We start from the raw sequence: 25,925 nt of genomic DNA on the forward strand, positions 1-25,925 counted from the left end.
TAGAATTTTATATTTGTTTCAAACAATACCAATCAGGCTTGGCAAAGATTATTTTGAAGATTTAAATAAAATTGTGTTGAAGTATATATGGCAAGGTAAGAAAGCGAGAATAAAATTAAAACTTCTACAAGATGCTAGAATTAGAGGAGGATTTGGCCTCCCTAATTGGGAGTTGTATTATCAAGCTGCAAATTTGATGTGGGCTAAAGAATGGATAACATTAAGAAAGACCAGATTGTTGACACTAGAAGGACATGATCTATTACTGGGATGGCACGCTTTTTTGTGGTACAAGGGAACTAAATTGCAAGGCTATTTTAGAAGGCATTATATACGGGAGTCTTTATGGTTAAACTGGGAGAAAATTAAGAGACAATGTTATTTGAAAATCCCAGTTTGGTTATCAACTATTGAAGCTTTTTCTTATCCTATAATATATAAGAAGGAACAAACAGTTAGATATGGGGAAATATTGGATGAAAAGGGTGAACTTAAAACGATGCAAAACTTAGAAGAACAAGGTATAAAGATGAATTGGTTTTCATATGCGCAATCACACTCAAGGTATGTTAAAGATTCTAAAACAGAGGGATTTTATGATAAATTGACTGACTTAGATAAGATTTTGACAGGTACTGATGAAAAAGTGATTAAAAAACTATATGGTTATTTACTGGAAATTAAACTAGAGGAAGAACAAGTTAAAGAAACAATGATTGCTTGTGGGAAGAATTTTGGATATGGGATTGATTTAAAGAAATGGGAAAAATTGTGGTCTCAAAATTATAAAATGACAATGTCAACAGCATATAAAGAAAATTTGTATAAGATGTTTTACAGGTGGCATTTCCCCCATCAAGAATAGCAAGAATGTTCAAGAATACATCTGAAAAGTGTTGGAAATGTCATCAGATACCTGGCTCTTATTACCATATATGGTGGACTTGTGAGGACGCTAGAAAATATTGGACTAAAATTCGCATATGGTTGGAAAAAATGACAAAGAAACATATAGATTTAAAACCAGAGATTTTTTTATTGGGAATTTTACCTGATACATACAATAAAAATTTGAAACATTTGATTGTAAATGTATTAACAGCGGCTAGGATTGTATTTGCTAAAAATTGGAAGAGTGAGAAAATACCATTACAGGAAGAAATTATAAAGAAAAAATTGGAATGTGCTGAAATGAGTAGATTGACATTTGAAATTAGAGAACAAGAAGATAATTTTTTTTTGAAGTTTGGGACCTTTTCTATCAATAGTTAGATAATAAAATATAATAATAGAATATTTAGAACCTTAGGAAACAATGAATACATATTTCCTTTTTTTCTATGATATTATCTTTATAAAATTTTATTAAGATAGACTTGCTATGACTTTATGATTTGCTATAAAATAAATTAAGTAAACTATAGTTATCTCGTTAAAGTATGAATTAATAAAATTATAGTCAAATGATTGTTTAATAATGATATCAGGCTATATAATTGTTGATTGATAATATGAGCTATTATGTAATATAACTACAATGGAGACTATGAAATGGATGCACAAAAAAAAGTGATAAACCAACCGATTCACTGTCTGTAAACTCATGAAGGAAAGGATGATGTTTTTATGTTTTATGTGTTTTTGTTTGTTGTCAAAATTAATAAAACTGGTTTTTTTTTTTAAAAAAAAATAAAGCTGGTGATGGCTAAGATACCCATGTAGCTCAAGACACAGTAGAAGAAGAAATCTGAGCCTTCCTTGCATTGCAAAATCATTTCTTGGAGCTCTGAATGCACTTCCAACTCAGGAAATAGGGGAGATGTCAAAAACCAAAAAATAAAAATACATACTTGGAAGAGAGAGCATGAGAGGACAATAGAAAAGGCCAATCTTTTCCCCACCTCATCTCCTCATTTGAGATCCTGGTTTAGTGGCCATGAAAGCCACAACCACAGTAATAGTTTTGGCCAGGATACTAGAAATGGCCACTGAGAAGGTGATGCCAAACATTGATTGTCTGAGAAGGCAGGTCACTTTGCCAGGCTGGCTGAGAAAGAACAAAGAGGAGAGAAAACAAAGCAGAAGAGAGACAAGGAGGGTGTAGGTGAGGGACCTGTTGTTGGCTTTGACAATGGGAGTATCCCTGTGCTTAATAAAAGTTCCAAGTACCCAACATGTCAGGAAGAATAAACCAATAGCTGCTGAGGCTAAACCAATTCCTAAAGTTTCTTCAAAGGTTAGAAATACCATTGATTTCAGGATACATCTTTTCTTTTCTTTATTTGAATAGTGATCTTCTGAACATTCAAAACAGTCATCCATTTCTGGAAGTATAATTAAGGAATTTGTTATGTAGGCATTCCAAATTATTGGAAATCAATTTATTAATTTTATGCAACCTAATCTAATATATTAAACCCTCATAAAATGTGGTAGAATTCCTACCTTACTGTTTTGATCTTAAATCTTCTCTTCAGAGCATGGAACACAGTCATAGCAGCAGCACTGTTCCCCCTCAATTCCTTTCTTCCAGAATCCAAGGAAACAAGGGTCATTTCATTGGGAAAATGGAAAAACCTGGTAATAAGCATAGAAGGTTTTAAAATTGGAGATATTTAAAACAGTTGTAATTGTTTTTGACTTCCAAAAAAGATACTGAGTTTTTCAACTTCATCAACTTAAAAAAATGTGGAAATTGCAATGATGTAGGAAAGTTCCTGTTTGAAGGGTAGGGTGTGTAAATCATTGCATATAGTGACAATCCCATGGAAAAGTGGCCACTCCAGTGATTTCTGATTCAAATCCAAACCAAAAATGCAGACATGCCTTTTACATTGTAATATCATATTGTCAATTTAAGGAATGCCTGATTATCAACAAGATTAAACAAAAATGACATTGTTTTTTTTAAAAAGAAAAACCAAAATCATATTTCTAAACAGACAATGTTCAATAAGGGATCATAATGGATTAAGGTTAGCTGATTCAATAATTTGATACCCAATTAAAAGCTGGATTCCAGACAATCACATCTTCATCAATGAATAATTCTTTCTTTTTTGGAGCCTGGAGATCCATCTTTCCAATTCTAACTCTGAAAGGATCTGTTTGGAAATGTGATCATGTTGGTGACATCGAATCCACCTGTTGTTCCCCCTTTCTCATTCAAGAACACTATCTCCCCAGCTGAATTGTTAAAAGAAATGCCTTGAAGAAATGAATGGAGCTATTTGAAAGTGAATGAAAGAGAAAGAAAGGGAGTTGAATGTGGCTTTTCACTGCCTGCCTCCTGGCGACGACAGGGTCTGAACTCAGAGCCCTGGGCCTCTCATGGTAAATAAATAAACACACGGACACAGTGTTTACTCGGGATGAAAAGGCATTTTAATAATGGTGGGTACTCCTTTTATAGGCTACTTGCACACGTCATAGCAGAAATAAAGAAGCTTTCATTATAAGGTAATCTACATAATTATGCTAATGCAAAAACTATACCATAGCTGGTGTCTTATCGCCCCTACTCTTAGCCCTGCCCAGTTACTTTTATCTCCCATATAACTTTCGTTTCTTCAGCCAGTATTTTTCCACATAGTCAGCACTTTATCACATGGCAACATTAGATTGTCCATCCATCACTTTTACAAGGTTGACCATTGCAACATTTAGCGTAACAGTACATTGCAACATCTCCTCTGTTTTTGTTTTATTTGGAAAGTGATATATTAACACTACCCTAATGGTGATTCTTGCTTGCCCCCTCCTCCTCCGAGTCTGAGGCTTGCAAGTGCATTAGGATGCATGTTTTGTCCTTACCAACACTTTTGATGATTTCATCTTTGTCTGAGTCCGAGGAGAATGATAACAAAGCTTGCTTTTCTTGTGTATGGGATATGAGAGTATTTACCTGTTTCTGAGTTCGTGACAGGTTGGAATCCAACTGGCTTAATCTGCGTTTTAAGAAGGCCAAAACTTTGCCCAAAATACAAGGGCCAATGGTACAGAGCACAAGTAGGAGAATAAGAGGACCAGCAATGGCAGATACTAAGGTGGTTAACCATGGGGAGAAGTTGAACAGATACCCTGATACCATGTGTGTTGAGCCTCTCATTCTCTTTGCCTTTCTTTTAGTCTCGTATCTAACTCTTTCATAGAATCTAAAACCACTCCTGAACTATCTGCATAAAAACAACATTCTTCTTTCAGTGCTGCACATAACCCACCCTGCTTGAGGAACAACAAATCTAAACCTCTTCTATTCTGTAAGACAACTTCAGATAAGGAGGTGAGGGAGTTCTGTAAAGCAACTATAGATTGTTCAATATGGCGTAAGTCTGCATCTATGGTGGCGCTTAACTGTGTTATGCTGTTATCATTTACAACCAAAGCTGATATGCCTGTTGCTGCACCTGTAGCACCTAAACCCAGCAGCACAGATAAGGTAAGAGCTGTGACAACTTCTCGTTTAGTTCGTAGGTGGTATTGTTGAGGTTCTGAAATGGAAACAAAATCTTCAGAGTCATATATATCAATTTTTGGCAGTAGCTGGACCTGAATACAGAATGATTTTTTTGTCAATAATACATCTCCGTGGACACATGCAGTTAAACCTGTAGAGCAAGCCCAAACAGAGTTATTTCCAGGAATAAAAAAATTGGTCTTGGAGGCGTTTTGTGATATTGCCACCAGATGTGGTGAATACCTGGTTGTAACCTCCGGCTGAAAGGCCGGTTCTTTCCTTGGGTAGATAAAGTTCACATTCGTATCTGTGGGTGGCATTAAGGCAGTATTGTGAATAAGTAGTAGGTATGTGGCCAAGACAGCAACCTTGACCAGTGATGGCCATGATAGTGAGAGAGCTATTCTTCCATCGGCAATTGTTGTCAGAAGTGGAGTTGGAAATAGGTTGGGAAGAGCCGATGGCTTCATAAAAAGGGGTTTTGAGGACAAGCAAAGCCAACAGTGCTGAAAAATGGAGGAATCTTGGGAGCGGTTCAATAATGCATGAGAGGAAGCAATGGGGATACCAGTGGGTTCTGGGCATTTGTTAAGGGTTTCAAAAATTCGGATTGGATTTGGTTAGCATTGGGTCCCACAGGTAGGGATGGGGAAAGATGAACATGGCGTTGTATATAGAAGATGTTCCCATAATGATATGCAGGCCACCTGGTGTAAAATGCGGCCTCCCATTTTGCTCCAGTGTCCCAAATGTTACTTTGTTTCCCTTTGGCCGTAAAGGAGACAGTCACTGGATTACATCTGGACCATTTGTTGTTACCTGTCGTACATTGTATAGCCTGGGTGGTTCTGGTAAGCGTGATGAGATCATTCTTCAAGGGAGGTGTCCAGGAAATGTGACCAGTTGAGACACAGGACCAGGATTTGCAATAGTAATCAGAAATTCCTCCACAGGTGTAGATATGGTCTGCATCAGTAATATGTCCTGGGCAGACATACAAGTGATACCTCTTAATAATACTATGGCTCGGGGAAGGGACATCAGCGGGATGAGAGTAGGCAGTCTTACCTAGAATCATTTCAGCAAAGTCAAAATATAATTTGGGGAAATAGGAAGAAATCATGGTGTAATTAGTTGTAGAGTTGAGTATTTGTCCATAAGCGTCCTTGATCGTCCATGTGATGTTGTAGGGCCTATGGGCGTTAAAGCTGGTGGATGTTCCATCAGTCCAGCGAAGTGAACAGCCAAGCAGGAAGAAGAAGAGTGTTGTCATCTTTTTCGGATGATGGCTCCGCTGGTTGTGGACAGTGATATGGGCGGACACACCTTGCAGGAACCCAGAGAGTTCTGTCAGGAAGCTGGACTGCTGCGTAGCCTCGACCCCAGGTGATCAATTCAACAGGTCCTTTCCACGCAGGATCAGGTAACTGTCTATAATAGACAAGTGGTCTCGAAGTGGGAACAGGTGGTTTAGTAAAGTGTCGAGACGCAGCAGACAGGGAGGGGTGCCAGTGAGATTGAGGAAGTTAGCGTATACAGACAAACATTTAACACATTTTGCAATACTGGGAGGCTAGGGGCCCTTAAGGCCTTTTGACCCCATGTATCGTTGTAATGCCAATTTTAAGGTTTGATGAGCCCTTTCAACTATAGCTTGCCCCTGGCTATTGCAGGTGATCCCAAACTTGTGGATAATGGACCAGTGATGGCAGAACTCAGAGAATTGAGAGCTGATATAGGCTGGTGCATTATCTGTTTTTAGATTTTTTGGCGGTCCCAGTACTACGAAGGTCCGAATACAATGATTGATAACGTGCTTTGACGTTTCTCCCCTTTGAGGGGTGGCCATGATGAACCCTGAATAGCTGTCAATAGACACGTAAAGGTATTTCCAAGGGGCAAAAGGTGAGAATTGAGTGACATCCATTTGCCATGTCTCACAAGCCTCTATGCCCCTGGGATTAATCCCTTGAGGAAGGGTTTTTGCTTGCAAACTGCAAGTGGGGCATTGTTGTATGATTGCAGTTGCTTCTTCCAGAGAAATGCCAAATTGTTTAACCAGAGCCTTTTTGTTTTGATGAAAATAACTATGACTTTCCCTTGCTAATAGAGGGGAAGGTTGAGGCATCTTAATACTGATGGGAAGTACTTTACAAGCAGTATCAGCTACCTGGTTCCCTTCTGAAAGGAAACCTGGGAGATCTTGATGACTACGTATGTGGGCTACAAATAGAGGATGGGTCCTAGATTGAATGAGCATTTGCAGCTGAAGCAACAGTGTCATTAATGATGGTTGTATAGAAGGAGATAGATATGCCTCAAAAATATGTAAGACCAATTGGGAGACATATAGACTATCCGTTATGATGTTAATTGGTTGTCCAGGAAATGTCTTCAAGGCTAAGTTAAAAGCAGCTAATTCGGCTTGCTGTGCCGATGATTGGGGCTTTTTCAGTTGCTTGTGCCAGTTAACTTGATCATACCAGACACAAGCACCATGAGTTTTAGAGCCATCAGTGAAAACTGTGATGGCTTGAATTAGTGGAAAAGCAACTACTGGAGAGGAAGAGGTAATAGGTATCGTTTTAATTAGCTGCAAATGGGGGTCAGAAGGGAGATGGCAGGAGATGGGACCAATCCAATTTTCCAGAGCGTCCTGTAATACATCTGACGTCTGAAAAAGGGGTTCCCATTGAGAGAGTTTGAAAGGAATGTGTATAGCTTGAAGATCGTGAGCGAGCAAAGCCTTGGCTTGGTGACGTCCCTTGATACAAAGCAGAGCGAGCTGAAGGGCTCTAGAGGTGACAGTTGCTCTAGGAGTGTGAGGGAGGTGAAGCCATTCGATGATATATAGCTTTTTTGTCTTGGGATCAATTTGGAAAAGAATGGCTGTGAGAAGGGCTGGTGTGGGCAAGAAAGCCAAGGAGAGCAGACAGTTAGGGTTGATGCGATCCACCCATACGTGCTTTAAAGCGTTATTGACTTGGGCTAGTGCCTCCAAGTGCCGGCTTGTAAGATGAACCACATCTGAAGGATGTTTCAAGCCCGTGAGGGCATGGAATAGAAGGGAAAGGGTTGCAGTAGTGATAGAAAGATAAGGCCGTGCCCAATTGAGCGTGCCGAGATATTGTTGAAGTTGTGCAAGGGTCAGAGAGGAAGGGAGAGTCAGAGAAGGTAAGGCAGGAGTGGCAGCAGAAGACAGGAGTTTGTGACCAAGATATTGAAAAGGATAGTGAGATTGTATTTTTTCAGGAGCTATGTGTAGACCAGCAGCAGTCAAAAGTCTAGTGAGAATGGGAAGGGTTGTCACTACTGTACCTTTAGGGCCATCAGCTGCGACTAAGATATCATCCATGTAATGATACACAAGAAAGGAGGGATATAGATTGCGATATGGCTGGAGAGCCGTGTCAACATAATGTTGACACATAGTGGGAGAATTAACGTTCCTTGAGGAAGGACTTTCCACTGATACCTTTTGGTGGGTCTGGAATTATTCAGTTCGGGACAGTGAAAGCAAATAGAAGCCTATCTTGGGGTTGAAGAGGGATGGAAAAGAAGCAATCCTTAAGGTCAATAACTAGAAGGTCAAAATGCTGTGGGATAAGGTTTGGGTTGGGAAGTCCACATTGCAGAGCACCCATTGGCTGAATGATTGCGTTCAAAGTTCTGAGATCCTGAAGGAGGCGCCATTTCCCAGATTTCTTTTTATGACAAAAACAGGGGTATTGTATGGGCTAGTAGATGGTTCAATGTGGCCAGCGCTCAATTGTTCAGAGACCAGAGTGTTTAGAGCGCGCAGTTTTTTTTTGAGTGAGTGGCCATTGATCTACCCATACAGGAATAGAGGACTTAAGAGTAAGTGGAAGAGAGGCAGGCATAGTGATATTCACGGAATGTGAAAGGTAGCTCCAAGCTGTCCTAAAAGATCCCAACCCCACAGATTGAAAGCAAGGGGAAGGATATAAGGTTTGATGAAAGCAGAAGCAGAAGCATCAGGGGTAATGGCCGTGAGCCAATTAGAGCTGACCTGAGCACTTTGAGCTCCACCAATGCCGTGGACAGAAGGTGATTGTTCAAGGGGCCATTGTGGGGGCCATTCAGTCCTTGAAATAACTGAGGCGTCTGCTCCAGTGTCCACCAGCCCTGTAAAAGGACGACCATTAAGAGACACTGTTAACAGAGGTTTAGAAGCTTCTATAGGGCAGTCAATAGCCATCAGGGAGGGAGGAGAGGAGGGGGGTGGAGGAGGGAAGAATAATAAGAGTGGCTACTATAGTGTTAGCAGGCAATGAGAAAGGTCTATCACCTACAGCTGCAAGAGAGAGGCAATTAAGAGCGGATGAGTCATAAAGAAAGGGGGCAGCGACCACCCCTTCCATGATCAAAGAGGAGTTTGGGATGAGTAAGATGGGCATGTGAGGTGAGAGCAGACGGGGAAGCGTAACTGTCAGAGGGAGAGAAAAGACAGATCCAGGATCCTCATAGATAATAGCAGTTGAAAGCAGAACAGGGAAAGCTGTTTGTGTGGAGGGGGGTGCAGTCTTGGGGGTGGGGCTAGCTGCAGGCCCCGAAATTAGTTTTCCGATGGTTCGGGTTGAGACAAAGGGGAAAGATTGGAATGACATTGACTGGCCCAGAGATAGCCATTGCGGCACCTAGGGCAGATTGTTTTTGGTCTCGCAGTGGGAGCGGGGGGGGCTTCGTCCCTTTGGTGCCCCACCGCCCCCTGGTGAGCGACACTGGGAACGAAAATGACCAGGTTTTCCACAGTTGTAGCAATTACCAGAGCAAGGGGCAGTCATTGCAAAAGAAGAGGTTAAAGCTGAAGCAAGAGCAGATGCACGGTGAGCTTCAGTCCCTACATTTTGACAGGCTGTGATATAGTCAGCGATAGTCTGATGGGGAATGGATTGAAGAGGTTTCAGAACTTGCTGACAGTCTGCGTTAGCATTAGAAACAGCCAGTTTGGCAAGAAGTTCAGCTTGAGCTTGGGGGTTGTCTATTTGCCGGTTGAGAGCCTCTGACAACCGGTCAATGAAAGAAGTGTATGGCTCAGAAGGTCCTTGAAGAATTTTGTTAAAAGACAAAGAAGGTTGAGAAGGATCAGGGACCCTGCTGAAGGCATTTAAAGCAGCATTTCTCATGATGGGATAACCCTGTGCTCCCATCTGAATCTCATCCTGTGGAGTACGGATGGCTCCCTGACAAAGAAGATGGTCTAGGGTAACAGCCTGAGGAAGGCCAGCTGCTGCAGCAAATTGAACAGCTAAGCGATAGTCATTGTGCCAAGCGGCAAGTTGGGAAGATGTTAAAAGCAGAGAAGCCATCATTTGCCATTCAGAGAAAAGAATATTATGATTATTGGAAATGTTTTCTAGCAAGGCTCTAACATAGGGTGACTTAAGGCCATATTTGGCAGAGGCGGATTTGAGTTCTTTCATGAGATCCCACTCCATAGGAACATATTGAGGAGCAGGATTTGCATTTCCACCACCTGCCGGGGCTTGGAGGACCATAGGAAAAGAGAGGTCCTCCGGATCTATTTTTCCTTGAATCAGTGCCTCCTGAAAGGTATTACGAACAGGCAAGGAGGCAGGAAGATCATTGGAGTGGATGGGGTTAACATCAGAAACAGGAGGGGGTTGTAGGGAGGAGGGGAAGAGGGGAGGAAGGGAGTGGGGGGAGGAAGGGAGAGTGGGATACACAGCAGGAGGTGGAAAAGTTTTTCCGAAGAAAGCAGGGGATTTTAGAAGACGGAGGAGGCTGATCCGAAGTTTGATCAAGAATTGGATCAGGAATTAAGTCAGAGGGAGGATAAAGAATATTAATAGCATTCATAAGAGCTCTCCAGGCATAAAGGATTTCGGGGGCTGCATGGAGGCTCGTGGATGTATTTTCCTATTTTTTTCCCAAATAGATTGTTTCAGAGTGCCACCTTCTGGATAAGCGGGCAATTTTTTTGAAGAAACACAAGAAATTTAGTGATGGCCTTTTAGATATAGGATATATTGTTGTGCCGTTAACTTTCTGCGACTGGTTCGCCTTCCTGACTAAAAAGTGAAGCTCGTCCACATGCTTGGACAGAGTCTTGGAAATTGGGGTGCCCATACTTACGAAGTGCTTGCCGATCTCCGGTGCATAAGATGAGAGTCAGGGCAGCACACTTCTTGCTGAAAGTCGTGCTGTGAAGAATCACGTTGTGAAGGATGCAGCCAGATGCAGCTTTGCTATGGGAGGGTGTCTTCTTTGCAGAAGATTCCTGGGGAGGGACCCGTAACACGAACGGTGTCCCTGGTTAAGGGAGGATGTCTTCTTTGCAGAAGATTCCTGGGGAGGGACCCGTAACACTAAACGGCATCCCTGGGCTGCAGCTGGCTCGTCCGGCTGGATCATGTCGGGGTCACCAGTTGTGGCTTTTCACTGCCTGCCTCCTGGCGATGACAGGGTCTGAACTCAGAGCCCTGGGCCTCTCATGGTAAATAAATAAACACACGGACACAGTGTTTACTCGGGATGAAAAGGCATTTTAATAATGGTGGGTACTCCTTTTATAGGCTACTTGCACACGTCATAGCAGAAACAAAGAAGCTTTCATTATAAGGTAATCTACATAATTATGCTAATGCAAAAACTATATCATAGCTGGTGTCTTATCGCCCCTACTCTTAGCCCTGCCCGGTTACTTTTATCTCCCATATAACTTTCGTTTCTTCAGCCAGTATTTTTCCACACAGTCAGCACTTTATCACATGGCAACATTAGATTGTCCATCCATCACTTTTACAAGGTTGACCATTGCAACATTTAGCGTAACAGTACATTGCAACAGTTGAATACAATGTAGCAAGGAGGAGAACACCATATTCAAGTTTTATTAACTCATTCTCCCCATTCCTATAACAATGACTAAATATGTACACTCAGTAATTTAATAATTGATATTTCAGAGATATGTACAGTACATAACCACTTTATTATTAATTTGATATTATTTTAAGGAAAGATAAGAATGAACTAAAGTGAAATAAAAATAGGCTATTGAGATTACTCAAAGTCCTTCAATTAGGATTCAGGTTCATTTCTTAAACAACCAAGACTATAGTTAATCTTCCCTCAGTGGCATAAAGATATTTGATACTCTGGAATATGACAAATTCCCTTTAGCCAGATTTCAAAATCTGAGGCTCATTATTCAATAGATAGATGTGAGACAGAGATTCCTGCAAACATAAAGTTGTTCCAAACCATGGATGCCACTTCTGAAAAGTCATCTTTTAATTCATTCCCGTTGAATTCTGAGAAGGACAGAAAGCTAACCTTCTCAATCTGAAAAATTCATGAGTCAGGAAAAAGTATTTGGAGAATTGATTATTTTTGGAGGAAACAATGAAAAGGAACCAAAATTATCATTATCATTATATACATCTTGGTACAAATGATCTGTCCCAGAAAGATATACTTTCTGTTCAGAAAGACTTCCAGAGCTTGGGGTATGAACTTAGTAATATGGGCTGTAGGCTGATCTTTTCAGAAGTTCTACCAGTATACAAGGAACAAAAAGGGAAAGGCCAGTGTGTAGTGGGGTTTAATGTTTTGCTAAAGGAGTGGTGTAAAAGGGAAGGCTTTGGTTTTATTAGTAATGATGTCTGCAGCTGGTCCAATGAAAAACTGTACAAAAGAGGTGGCTTGCATCCATCAAAGAAAGGGACTGAGTTACTCGGCATTCAATTCATAGATTTCCTGGATAAACATTTAAACTCAACAGCGGGGAGAGAAAATTAATGGATTCAGAACATTTTTGTCCCCAGCAACCTAAAACTAATAAGGATACCAGTGCATGCAAAATAGATGTTTGTGCAGGTAAGATTATCAACCTTGCTGTCAACCAAAACCAAGCATTTAATAGTGAGTGCCACACCATGTGCATTAATCAAACAGGTGGCAAGAAAGTAGGGGCAGGCAGGCACAACACAGGTTATGTAGACAGTAAACACAGTGTCAGACATAAAGATCTCAAGTGCCTATATACAAATGCACAAAGTCTGGGGAACAAACAGGGTGAACTCAAACTATGAATACATTAAGGTAGAGGTGATATGGTTGGAATAACAGAAACTTGGTGGGATGAAACACATGATTGGAACATACTGGGAGAAGGATACAAACTATTAAAAAAAACAGACCCCCCCCCCCAAAAAAAGAAGGTGGAGTTGCACTGTATGTAAAGGACCACTATATTGCTACAGAAATGCATGTAACCAAAGACGAAAACCTCCTAGAATGCATATGGGTCAATATAAAAAAACAAGAATGCCATGACCATAGGTGTATATTATAGGCCACCCAATCAAGCACAAAAAAATAGATGTCCTTTTTGCCAACCAACTAACAAACATATGCAGGAAACACACAACAATAGTAATGGGAGACTTCAATTATCCTGTTATCAATTGGAAAACTAATTCTGCACCAAGTGAGAAATCAAATAAATTTGTAACCAATCTATCTGACAACTTTGTTATCCAAAAGGTAAAGGGTGAAACTAGAGGGACAGCCATACTGGACTTAATTCTTACAAGCAGAGAAGAAGTGATAGAGGGAGTTGAAACTGCAGGAATTTTGGGTGAGACTGTATCTAACAAAATGAAATTCAATGTAGAGAAAAGTAAAGCACACTTGGGCAAGAAAAACCAAAAGTACACATGTAGACTGGGTGAAACCAGGCTCAATAGCAATAACTGTGAGGGGAATCTTGGAGTCCTAGTGGACAACCAGCTAAATATGAGCCAGCAGTGTGCAGCAGCAGCCAAAAAAGCTAATGCAATGCTAAGTTACATTAACAGAGGGATACAATCAAGATCAAGTGAGATACTAATGCCACTCAATAAAGCCTTAGTAAGACCACAACTAGAGTACTGCATCCAGTTTTGGTCACCATATTATAAAAAAGAGGCTGAGACTCTAGAAAAAGTACAGAGAAGAGCAACCAGGATGATTAGGGGACTGGAGACAAAAACATGAAGAACAGATACAGGAACTGGGCTTGTCTAGTCTAGAAAGAGAAGGACCAGGGGAGACACGATAGCAGTCTTGCAATATCTGAGGGGCTGCCACAGAGAGGAAGGGGTCAAGCTATTTTCTAAAGCACCTGTAGGCCAGACAAGGAATAATGGATCGAAAATGAACAAGGAGAGATTTAACCTAGAAACAAGGAAAAACTTTCTGACAGTGAGAACAATCAACCAATGGAACAGCTTGCCCTTGGAAGTTGTGAGAGTGTCATCACTTGAGAATTTCAAGATGAGATTGGCCTGCCATTTGTTGATAGAGGGAGTTGAAACTGCAGGAACCTTGGGTGAGATTGACCACATCATACTAGAATTCAACATAACACAAACACAAGCAATAGAACATGACACAATAATCTTGGAATTTAAAAGAGCTGATTTCAATAAACTCAGAGAGAACTGAGGAAAGATTCCGTGGATGAAAATCCTAAAGGGGAAAACAACTCAAGAATCTTGGGAAACTCTGAAAAGTACAATCATAGAAGCCCAGACCATCACAATACCACTGAGAAAGAAAAACAAGAAACCCAAGATGAAACTAGCAGGGTTGCACAAAGATCTCTCTGGGAAATTGAACGAAAAAAAGGACAAGCACAAAAAATTGAAAGAAGGACATACAACTAAGGCAGAATATCAGCAGATAGCCAGAATCTGCAAAGATGAAGTCAGGGTAGCAAAGGCTCAGAATGAACAAAGACTTGCAACAAAAGTCAAAGATAATTTTAAAAAAATTTCTTCCAACATATAAATAACAAGAAAAAATAAAGGAAACAGTCAGTCCACTAAAGGGAAAAGACGGCAAGAAAGTAACAGGCAACAGAGAGAAAGCAGAACTGCTTAACTCATCCTTTGCATCGGTCGTCACGCAAAAAGAAACTATAGCTCAACCCACAAAAAACATAACTGTAAAAGACAGACCAGAAATAAAATTTCAAACAAGCAAAAAAATAGTAAGAGAACACCTGTCTGATCTTGATGAACACAAATCACCAGAGCCTGATGGATTACATCCTAGAGTTTTAAAGGAGCTGGCAGAGGTCATCTCAGAATCATTGCACCATATCTTTAAAAAATCCTTGAGCACTGGAGAACTACCAGAGGACTGGAAAAGAGCTGATGTGGTTTCCATCTTCAAAAAAGGGAAAAAAAATAGACCCAGGAAACTATAGACCAATCAGCCTAACATCAATACCTGGGAAGATACTGGGAAAAAAAAAAAACAGATCTGCCAACATCTAGAAACAAGTAAAGTAATAACTAGCAGTCATCACGGGTGTGTTAAAAATAGATCATGCCAAACCAATCTTATTTCATTCTTCAACATAGTGACTAAATTAGTAGACTAGCAAAATACTTTGGACATAATATATTTAGATTTCAGCAAGGCATTCAACAAAGTAGACTACAACCTACTTCATAGTAAGCTAGAAACAAGTGGAATAGATAGCAACGCCACTAGATGGACTCACAACTGGCTGACAAACCATACTCAATAAGTAGTCCCTAATGGGTCTAAGTCTACATGGAGGGAAATAAACAGTGGGGTGCCAAAAGGCTCCAACTTAGGCCTAATTCTCTTTCAATATCTTTATTAACGACTTAGATGAGAGAATAAAAGGAGAACTTACCATATTTGCAGATGATACTAAGCTGACAGGAATAGCTAACACCCAAGAAGATAGGCTCAAGATCCATCTGGATCTTGAGAGATTAGAACATTGGGCCATATCTAACAAAATAAAATTCAATGTAGAGAAAAGTAAAGTTCTACACTTAGGCAAGAAAAACCAAATGTACACATACAGACTGGGTGAAACCAGGCTCAGTAGCAATAACTATGAGAGGGATCTTGGAGTCTTAGTGGACAACCAGATAATTATGAACCAGCAGTGTGCAGCAGCAGCCAAAAAAGCTAATGCAATCCTAAGTTGTATTAACAGAGGGATACAATCAAGATCAAGGGAGGTACTAATACCATTCTATAAAGCCTTAATAAGACCACATCTAGAGTATTGCATCCAGTTTTGTTCACCACATTACAAGAAAGATGTTGAGACTCTAGAAAAAGTGCAGAGAAGAGCAAGCAGGATGATTAGGGGACTTAAGACTAAAACATATGAAGAACGGTTACAGGAACAGGCTTGGCTAGTCTAGTAAAGAGAAGGACCAGGGGAGACATGATAGAGGTCTTCCAATATTTCCAGTTTTGAGCCTCTTTGGCAACAGACAGAAATCTGTGATCCTGGGCGGTTTCGGTCTGGGCTCGCCACTGGAGCACCCTGAGCTGGCTGGTTTTCAGGGCTAAGCCACCCCGTAGAGATGGTAAAGGGTGGGGAGACTGCCAATGGGTTTGAGGAGAGCCACCTCTCTCCTCTTCAGCTGGCCATTACTCCCTTTCCTGAAGGCAGTTGCAGCGTTTGTCAGAAATTGCCACCTCAAAGAAGAACTCGGAACCGGAAAAGAATGTGCAGGAGGAAGATAAGAAGTCAAAGTTCTGGCTGACTGGGTTAAATTGCAAAAGCAACAACTAAGGTACCCTGGAATTTAAACTAAAAAAAGTAACATTGTTCCCAAAGAAGATTTGGAAGCAGCGAAGGAAAGTGAAAAGAGAAAGGTTTGGCTTTTTTCTTCTTCTCTCCTTTTTCCTATATTGACAACCAAGAGACTTAAATAAGAAATCAGAAAAAAAATCTGCTTTGACATCAACAGGCAATTGTTAAAGGGATAATAAAGATTTCTGGATATTAAAAAGTTTTTTTTATAAACAGGGAAGGAGAGAAAAAGAATAAAAGGGCAGGAGCTGGAAAATGGGAGGAGACTGCCTGGAATTAAAAGGAATCTACAGTAAAACTTTATCAAGACTTTTAAAAGATACATTTTAATTGAAACTTGGTAACTAAATTGGTAACCCAGGAAGAGAAAGTGAAAAAAAGCAAAAAGCTTGCATGTATTTGGATTGTTTGATGATCATTGGACTCTTGATTATTGCATTTGAATGACTAAAATTAATCGGGTGGTTGCTTAAAAATTTATATAATGGCACTACTTCTTGATGAATTGAAAATGGAACTTAAAAAGTACAAAGAAGATGCACAAGAAGGGAGAGGCTCTTTCAGCTTCATTTTTCAATTCTTAGAAATGGAGATTTGGAACTATGAGAAACAACAAGAAACGTCTGCAAAACAAGAAGACTGGGACAAAGAAGAAGCCATCTTTAATGAACAAGTAATTCTATGTGGGGATGAAAAAGGAAAGTGGGGAAAGAGAATGGAGAATTTAAGACTTAAAAAAACAACCAAAGAAAAGAAAAATAGTTTGAGAAATAAGTATAATATTGGAAAGCAACAGAAGAGGGGAATACAGAAGAGAGAAATTAAAGTGGAGAGACAAGGGGGTAAAAAGGGGAAAGAGATGAAGAGAGGGAAGAAGGAAAGTAAAAGAAGTTTAAAGGACAGAAACAAGATATAGAGAAACAGGGCCTATTTACAGATAATGGATGAAAATTTAACTGAAAAAGGGATTCTGTAAAGGTACATAAGATTGTATTGTTATATTAGTATTAGAAATAATTTTAGAAAATTGGAAACAATGTATGATTAAAATGAGGGATAAAATAGCTATTGTAATCTTGTGAAATGTTTGTTAATAAAATAAATGAGACAATTGAATTAGGAAGGGACGGGAACATTTTAATTAGTTAATGTTTTATAAAATATAAGTGAAGGGGGGGAGTTAATTATGGAAAACTTAAAACTGTTCCCATAGAAGTATGATATTTAATTGAAAAGGAGAAACTTTCTGACAGTGAGAACAATCAACCAATGGAACAGCTTGCGCTCAGAAGTTGTGGGAGCACCATCACTTGAGACTTTCAAGAAGAGATTGGACTGCCATTTGTCAGAAATGGTGTAGGGTCTACAAGACCAGTCCCTTGGAGCACTGATTATCTGTTATCTGTTATAGATAGATAGGTAGATAGGTAGATAGGTAGATAGGTAGATAGATAGATAGATAGATAGATAGATAGATAGATAGATAGATAGATAGATAGATAGATCTGTACAAATTATAATGATTTCCTACCTAATTCCTTCTGATACCTAAAGCATGATAAAAGGTAGAAACAGGGAATAGAGGGTCAGCCATACTGGATTTATTGTAATTCTCACTAACAAAGAGAAACGAAAGAAGGTGTTGGAGTTACAGGAATGTTCAACGTGAGTAAACATGCAATAACTGGAATTTATTTTTATGCAAGCAGAAGCAATAGAACTAAGTCAGACTGGAGTGTTGGACTTCAAGAGAGCTGATTTCAATAGAATTAGAGATAATATAATTCTCTAATTTATTAGAAATATATTAGAAAGAGAATATCCATGGATTAGAATTCTCAAGGAGCCCAGTCTAGCAAATTCCAATGAAGACAAATAAGAGATTACACACCCACACCACACACACCAAATGAGCATGGCTCCACAAAGAACTCTCTGATAAACTAAATGACAAAAAGAACAAGTAAACAAAGTAGAAAGAGGGCAAATAACTAATGCAGAATATCAGCAAATAGCTTGAATTTGCAAAGATGAAGTCAGGAAAGCTAAGGCTCAAAAAAAACTAAGGCTTAATCATTTTAAAAAGCATCTTTCAACATGTAAAAATCAAGAAAAACATCAAGGAGACAATTGGTTCATTAACAGGAGAAAAGTGATTATTTTTGCATCTATCTTTACATAAGACAGTCCAACCTATCAACACCAAACACACAGACACATACACAGTAAAATACAGATGTGGAATGCAAGACAAAATAAGAAAAAAATTGTAGGAGAACATCTATCTGCTCTAGACAACTTCAAATTACTAGCACCATATGGATTACACTCCAAAATCCACAAAAAAGTGGAGATATGATCTCAGAACTACTGAATTATATCAAAGAATGTTTGTCAGAATGTCTAGTTCAATGAAAAGGACTAGAGATGGCATGCATCTTTTTTTGTATTTCTTTTCTTTTCTTTTTATTTTATTTTATATTTCTTTTTTGTATTTCTTTTCTTCCCAGCTTTCTTGCCCTTTCAGTTTCCTGCCCACTGCTGGGGTTTTCAGGTATCATGTGCTGATGTGGACACTCTACTCCACTTAGCTGGTGTGCCATGATGCTCTCAGCTGCTAGAAATAAGAAAAATATGGATAGAGAGAGAGAGATTGGAATTAGAATTGAAAAAAAATGGGATTGATTTTGTTAAAAATGAATTAGAAATCTTACTGTGTTGAAATGATGAACATATTATTGCTAGGATTTATAAAATGTTATTGAAATTGAATTTGGAAAGTGAACTTGTAAAACATTGCATGATTCACTGGGCAAGGAACTTTGGATATAGTGTGATGCTTGAACAATCGGAAAATATGTGGAGATAGATAGATAGATAGATAGATAGATAGATAGATAGATAGATAGATAGATAGATAGATAGATAGATAGATAGATAGATAGATAGATAGATAGATAGATAGATAGATAGATAGATGGGGCGAGAGCTTCCATGGACAGTTTAAATAGCATAAATTATAATGAAAGTGCAATTCTTATTGCAGATATGGTGTGCAATGGCAAGAATGTTGAATAGCAGGCTAAGTTCTATGGTCAGAAATAAAGCTTGGAAAGCTAAGGCTCAAAATGAACTAAAGTTTCCAACAAAAGTCAAAAACAACAACAACAAAAGCTTATTTCAACATGTATTAAAGTATGCAACTATACCACATGGTGTCCCACATGGTTTATCACTTTTGTGAATTGAAATTTAAAGAACATGTATAAACCTGATTATTTAGTTTAGTTTAGTTTAGTTTACTTTATTGTCATTGCACCTCATACAGTGAAATTAAATACCATCTTCAGTGTACATTATGACAATGAAAATAAACACAAACACACATCCCTCACATTCTATACATTGAATTGAAAGCCCCTGATATTGCATTAATATTGCACTATACAGTAGAATTCAATAGAGTTACTGCCCTGGAATAGAAGCTGTTTTTCAGCCTATTTGTCCTTGCTTTTATTATCCTATACCATCTGCCCAATGGTAATAGTTCAAAGAAAGGGTTCCTGGGATGAGATGGATCTTTGAGAATGTTTTGAACTTTCTTAAGGCAGTGGGAGCTATAAAGCTCTTCCAAAGAGGGGAGGGGGCAACCAATGATCATATTAACCCTCTAGAGTGCTTTCCTACCTGCCACTGTGCAATTAGCAAACTATACACCAGTGCAGTCAGTTAAGATACTCTCTCTGTGCAGCAGTAGAAGATCTCCAGCAGTTTTTTTTCAATTGTTGTTTTCTGAGAAGTCTCTGCTGGGCCCTTTTGACCAGTGCAGGCAATGTGTCAGGTCAGATCCTCTTTTATGGTAACACCCAGAAACTTAAAACTGGCTACTTGCTCCACTTAGTCTCCATAGATAAGCAAGGGCTGGATGTCTGATCTGTTCCTTCTATAGTCCACTATAAGTTCCTTGGTCTTATTGGTGTTGAGGACCAAACTATTGTCTACATTCCACAAAAGCAACCAGTCCACCTCATCTCAATAGGCAGACTCACGCCCCCCGGAGATGAGTCCCACCACTGTTGTATCACCTGCAAATTTAGTAATAATATTACTAGTGTAAGTGGGAATGTAGTCATGCACATAAAGAGTACCCTGTGTTGTACCGGTATTAATAATAAGGGCTGAAGAGTATGATTACCTAATCTGACCCTCTGTGAGTAGCCGGACAGAAAATCCATAATCCAAAGGCAGATTGAATAAGAAAGTCCAAGGTCCAGAAGTTTAGACACTAGTCTATGTGGAAGAATTTTGTTAAATGCAGAACTAAAATCTACAAAAAGCATCCTCACATAGCCCTCCCTCTGTTCTAGATGAGTCAGAGCAGTGTGAAGCATGATGATTGGAGCATCTTTTGTAGATCTATTTATTATAATGTCTATTATAATATCTATTTATTATAATATCTATTTATTATAATGTCCCATTGTACGGGTTTTCTTTCTTTTTATAATCTAAGCCTCTTCCCCCCAAATTTCTTATATGAGCAAAAGATAGTTCATCATAAATACAGGCTTTATTTCTAATCAGAAGCCAACTAATTAGTAGCTAGAATGCAATATTTCAAGCTGACTCTGCCAGAAGTTTGATTCTCACTGGCTCAAAATTGACTCAACCTTTCATCCTTCCAAGTTGGTATAATGAGGACCCAGTTTGGAGCTGAAGAGAGGATAGAGATAAATGTGGGTTTGTGGTCAAAACAACATAGTTTTTCAATGAGTCATGGACATTTCAACAACTGGTTAGCCAGAGGAGGAGGATAGAAGCAACCATACTTTACTGAAGCCAATTGGTTACAGAAGAGGCAAAGCTAGATCTGGGATTTTCATGCCAAAAGTATATTGTAAACCTTTGCCTGTTCCTTTCCATCCCCTGATCATGAAGAAATGCCCAATTATGTGCTAATAAACTGTTTGGGTACATCATAGGTCCCTTTCTACTCAACTGGCTTCATTCGTTTGCTAGATCTTGGAATGAATGGCTGGTAATCTTCACAGGACAATATGAGTCTTGGTTTCATTTCCTCATGGTAATCCATAGTAAACCTCCCTCTGGTTCCCCCGCCACACATCTTTCCCCCCTCTCATACAGTGCACAGCATAACTGAAACGCAGCCCTGAAAATAATATTCTTTAGTTTATCTTAAATTGTTCTCAATAGAATGTATGAAACTTGGGTGCAAGAAATCTTGAAGATTTTCAGTGAGTTTAAGGTAATTCTTTTAAAAGGTTCTGCATTGTTACTCATCACAAAAAACACATAAAGTAAATAACTGACATCTGTTGGATCTGTTCCTATTTTATACTTTTTCAACTGGAGTATTTAAAAAAAATGTGCAGTATAATCACCAAATTTCCTCAACTCAACCTTGCCTTGGCCTTGCCAATGAGGACTCCCAGATCTTACTGGGGTTCCACATCTATGACAGTTACCTCCATGCAAGGATGACCTACTATACCACCATGGACCTGCTTTTCAAATTCCAGGAATCTGTCCTTAACTACAAATGTGACAGTGAGAAGAATCTCATGGCTATCATTGGAAGAATGGGTTTTGATACATCATCTTATATAAATGAACTTACAGGTTTCTTCAAGATTCCACAAATAAGCTATGATGGGGTTGAGGAAGAAAATTATATGCTTTGTTGTTCTTGTGGAATATATAATGAGCATCAAAAAAAAAATTTTTTTAATTGTCAATTGCTTACAAGATAATAGGTATAAGTAAAAATATAGTTATGAATACATCGATACATATAAGAAAACTTTAAAAAATATATAGAAGAAACAATAGGACAGGGATGGTAGGCACATTGGTGTGCTTATGCACGTCCCCTACAGACCTCTTAGGAAAGGGGTGAGGTCAATAGTAGACAGTCTAAAGTTAAAGTTTTGGGGGTTTGGGGAAAAAAACCACAGAGTCAGGTAGAGTATTCCAGACATTGACCACTTGGTTGCTGAAGTCGTATTTCCTGCAATCAAGTTTGGTGCAATTAACCTTGAGTTTGTATCTGTTGTTCGCTCTTGTGTTGAAGCTGAAGTATTCATTGACAGGTAGGACATTGCAGTGTATGATTTTTATATACTATAATCAGATAGAACTGAAGGCAACGTAGTTCTAGGATTTCTCGGTCTAAAATTTTGAGTCTGGTGCCATAAGGTATTCTGCAACAAGTAGAGGAGTGGAGAACTCTTCTTGTGAAATATTTCTGGATTTTCTCAACTGTGTTAATATCAGATACATAATGTGGGTTCCAGATTGATGAGCTGTATTTGAGTATTGGTCTTGCAAATGTTTTGTATGCTCTAGTTATTAGTGTAATATTACCAGAGAAAAGGCTACGTAAGATTAGGTTAACAACTCTTAACGCCTTTTTGGCTATGTAGTTACAGTGGGCACTAGCACTTAGATCATTAGAGATGAGTACTCCAAGATCCCAGACAGAGTTTGGATCATCAACAAGGTCTTGACTATTCAGCCTGTATTTTATTTTCTGATTTATTTTTGCAATACGTAGGACAGAGCATTTATTTGTTGAGATTTGAAGTTGCCATTTGTTTGACCATTCTGATACATAGTCAAGGTCTTTTTGAAGGGTAGCAGTATTTCTGTGGTGTTGAATAGCTTGACATCGTCAGCGAAGAGAACACAGTTGCTCTTGATATGATCACAGAGGTCATTTATGTAGAGTATGAAAAGAGTTGGTCCCAGAACACTGCCTTGGGGGGACTTCTGGTTTGCAGGGCTTCAGCAGTAGGCAGGAATCCACGATCGTGGACGGTTTCTGCCTGGGCTCGCTGCTGGAGCACCCCGAGCCACTCGGCTTCAGGGCTAAGCCACCCCGTAGAGGTGTGCAAAGAGGGGGGAGATTCCAGCAGGGTCGAGGGAAGCTGCATCTTTCCTTCCCAGCTGGCTAAACTCCTTTTCCCGAAGGCAGTAAGAGTGGCGGTCAGAAATGGCCGCCTCAAAGAAGCACTCAGCCAGAAAAGAAAGTGCAGTTAAGGAAGTTAAGAAGTGAAAATTTTTGCTTATTGCGACAAGAAGTAACAACTGACTTACCCTGGAATTTAAATCTTATAAAAGATACATCGCTCCCAAAGAAGATTTGGAAGCAGCGAATGAAAGTGAAAAGGGAAAGCTTTTTTTTTCATTCTCCTTCTTACGTTGACAGCAGATGAATGAGAAATTGGAAAAATCCACTTTGGCACCAACAGGTAATTTAACCAGATTAAATGCCAAGGGGACAATAAAGATTTCTGAACACTTAAAAAACTTTTTTTTTTTTTTTTGCTGTAAGTGGGAAGGGAGAGGAAAAGAATAAGAGCAAGATTTGGCTGGAGGAGGCTGCTTGGAATTTAAAAGAATCTAAAATTAAATTGGCATCACAATGGCATCACTTGTGGATGAACTGAAAATGGAATTTAAAAAATATAAAGAAGAGGAACAAGAAGGGAATGGCTCCTTTGGCTCCATTTTTCATTTTTTAGAAATGGCGATCTGCACCTATGAGAAGCTACAAGAAAAGACTGCGCAATAAGAAAATTGGGACAAAGAAGAAGCCATCTTTAATGAACAAGTAACTGTATCTGGGGAAGAAAGGGGAAAGGGGGGGAAAGAGAATAGAGAATTTAATACATAAAAAAATAACCAAAAAAGGGAAAAATAAGGTGAAAAGTGGATATAATGTCAGAAAGCAACAGAAAAGAGGAACACTGAAGAGGGAAATGCCTCCTAGCAATGCCTCCTAGATAGTATAGAAATGTAGAAGTACAGAATTTAATCAAACCCATTGAATCCTATCCTTGAACTAAAGTTATAGCACCAATTGCTTTATAGAACTTTGAAACAGACCTGCCTTGCTATAGACTATTCTATAGTTCTTTTCTTCCCAAAATCAATTTGATGGTGCACAACTAGAGGGTTCTCTTATACACCTGACTTCCACTCAAAGAGCAAGTGGCAGTTGTGATAAGAAACCCTTTGCACAACTTCATGTGATGAACCTATTGCAACTTTTTCTGGATCTTGAGGTCCTGTACTTAGTCCTGGTTTTAATACTAAAGTTACCTATCAATAAACTATGGAGTACTTATGGAAGAATACCTAAGAGCCGTGGTAGCACAGTGGTTAGAATACAGTACTGTAGGCTACTTCTGCTGCCTGCCGACTGCCTGTGATTTGGCAGTTTGAATCTCACCAGGATCAAAGTTGATTCAGTCTTCTATCCTTCTTAGGTTGGTAAAATGAGGACCCAGATTGTTGGGGGCAATAGGTTGACACTGTAAACTGCTTAAAGAGGGCTTTAAAGCACTGTGAAGTAGTACATAAGTCTAATTGCAATTGCTATCTATTACAAGTTTAATGAAAGCATAAATTGAGTATAGTCCTTTCAATAGAGAATGTAGTGGGGACCTGTGAAAGTGAAAATAACTGTTCCGGCTCAGCAAACAAGTTCCTTTCTTACATGTGTCACAGAAATAAAAGGAGAAAGATTCAAGTAGCTTCCCTGGATGCTAGCTTGGCCAATGTGGAAGTACTGACTCTGGGAACTTCAGAGGAGTTGAGGTTTCTGAGCCAGGAGTGAATGGGTCAGAGGAAGTAGAGATGTCAGGAACCTCGGAGAGGCCATCAGGGGAGCTACTGAACAAGCACCTGGATGGAAAGGAAAGAGGAGAGATGTAGCTGCAGCTAGAAAGCTCAGAGACTCAGTCAGCAACATGGAATGAATAAGGATTGCATCTGTAGCTAGTCAGTAGGGGGAAGAGAATGAACTGCCTGAAGGAAGTGCAAGGGAGGTCAGTGAGGCTATTTGTTAGGAGGCAGCGTCACTCCTCCTAATGAGTTACATCAGCACACACATCCTTAAATTGATACATAGAGAAATGAGACATTGGAGACAACTGCCCATTGTCCCTGTCATGTATGTACTTTGACTTCATGATTCCTATTTTATTGATTGCAAACCTGTACTTTGTTTGACATGTATTTGTACCTCAGACTCAGGGGTGGGATTCAAAATTTTTAACAACCATTTCTGTGGGCGTGGCTTAGGTGGTGGGCATGGCTTGGTGGTCATGTGACTGGGTAGACATGGCTTGGTGATCATGTTATTGGCTGGGTGTGGCCAACTCAATATCACTCACATCCAGACACACATCTCCTCATCTGGCCTCTCATGACTGTGGGGATGCGGCAACAGTTGTAAGTGTGAAAAATGGTCATAAGTCACTTTTTTCAGTGCCACTGTAACTTTAAATGGTCACTCCACACAAGCAAAGTACCAGCAAAGGAGGAAAAAAACACTCCAGAGATGTTCCTGAGACAAGAAGTCTAGTCCTGCCAAGAATGTAATAAGGGTTAACAGAGAGGCAGTTTCTGTAAGGAACACCAGAATGTTTCCTTCCTGTCTTCCTTGCAGGGTTAGGCCAGTAATTTCTTCTAACAATCAGTCCTCCAAACTGCTTAGAATGTTAACAACCGGTTCTAGCAAATAGGTGCGAACTGGTAGAATCCCACCCCTGCTCAGACTGCTTTTGGGATGTTGGCCTGGAACCTAAGCTTGACTACTGTTTATGGACTTTGGACTGTGCCTATACTTCACACTTTATCTGTATGAACTTGAAAACTTGTGTCTCTACTATCAGACTTTGCATCCCTGGGTGTAGACTGAGCAGAATTAGACCCAATAGAAATTGCAGTTGGTGTGAGTGGGATCTGGATAAATTACACAGTGCCTCAATAAAGTTTTTAAATTCCTCATATGTGTGTGTGTGCATGAGGGACTGGAAC

The 25,925-nt window shown here is 39.5% G+C and overlaps 1 long non-coding RNA gene across 1 annotated transcript; it reads right to left on the minus strand.

Moving 5' to 3' along the window:
• Window positions 1–3,361: 3,361 nt before the first annotated feature.
• Window positions 3,362–10,298, minus strand: LOC148124337 (uncharacterized). The gene is made up of 2 exons (XR_015739923.1): window positions 5,525–10,298; window positions 3,362–4,363 (listed from the first exon to the last, which is right to left on the minus strand). It is a non-coding gene; the product is annotated as an uncharacterized LOC148124337 (long non-coding RNA).
• Window positions 10,299–25,925: the final 15,627 nt, after the last annotated feature.

This window comes from Pseudonaja textilis, chromosome Z, assembly GCF_049901715.1.
Source record: "Pseudonaja textilis isolate UNSWEBS1 chromosome Z, rPseTex1.2, whole genome shotgun sequence".
Taxonomy (NCBI): Eukaryota; Metazoa; Chordata; class Lepidosauria; order Squamata; family Elapidae; genus Pseudonaja; species Pseudonaja textilis.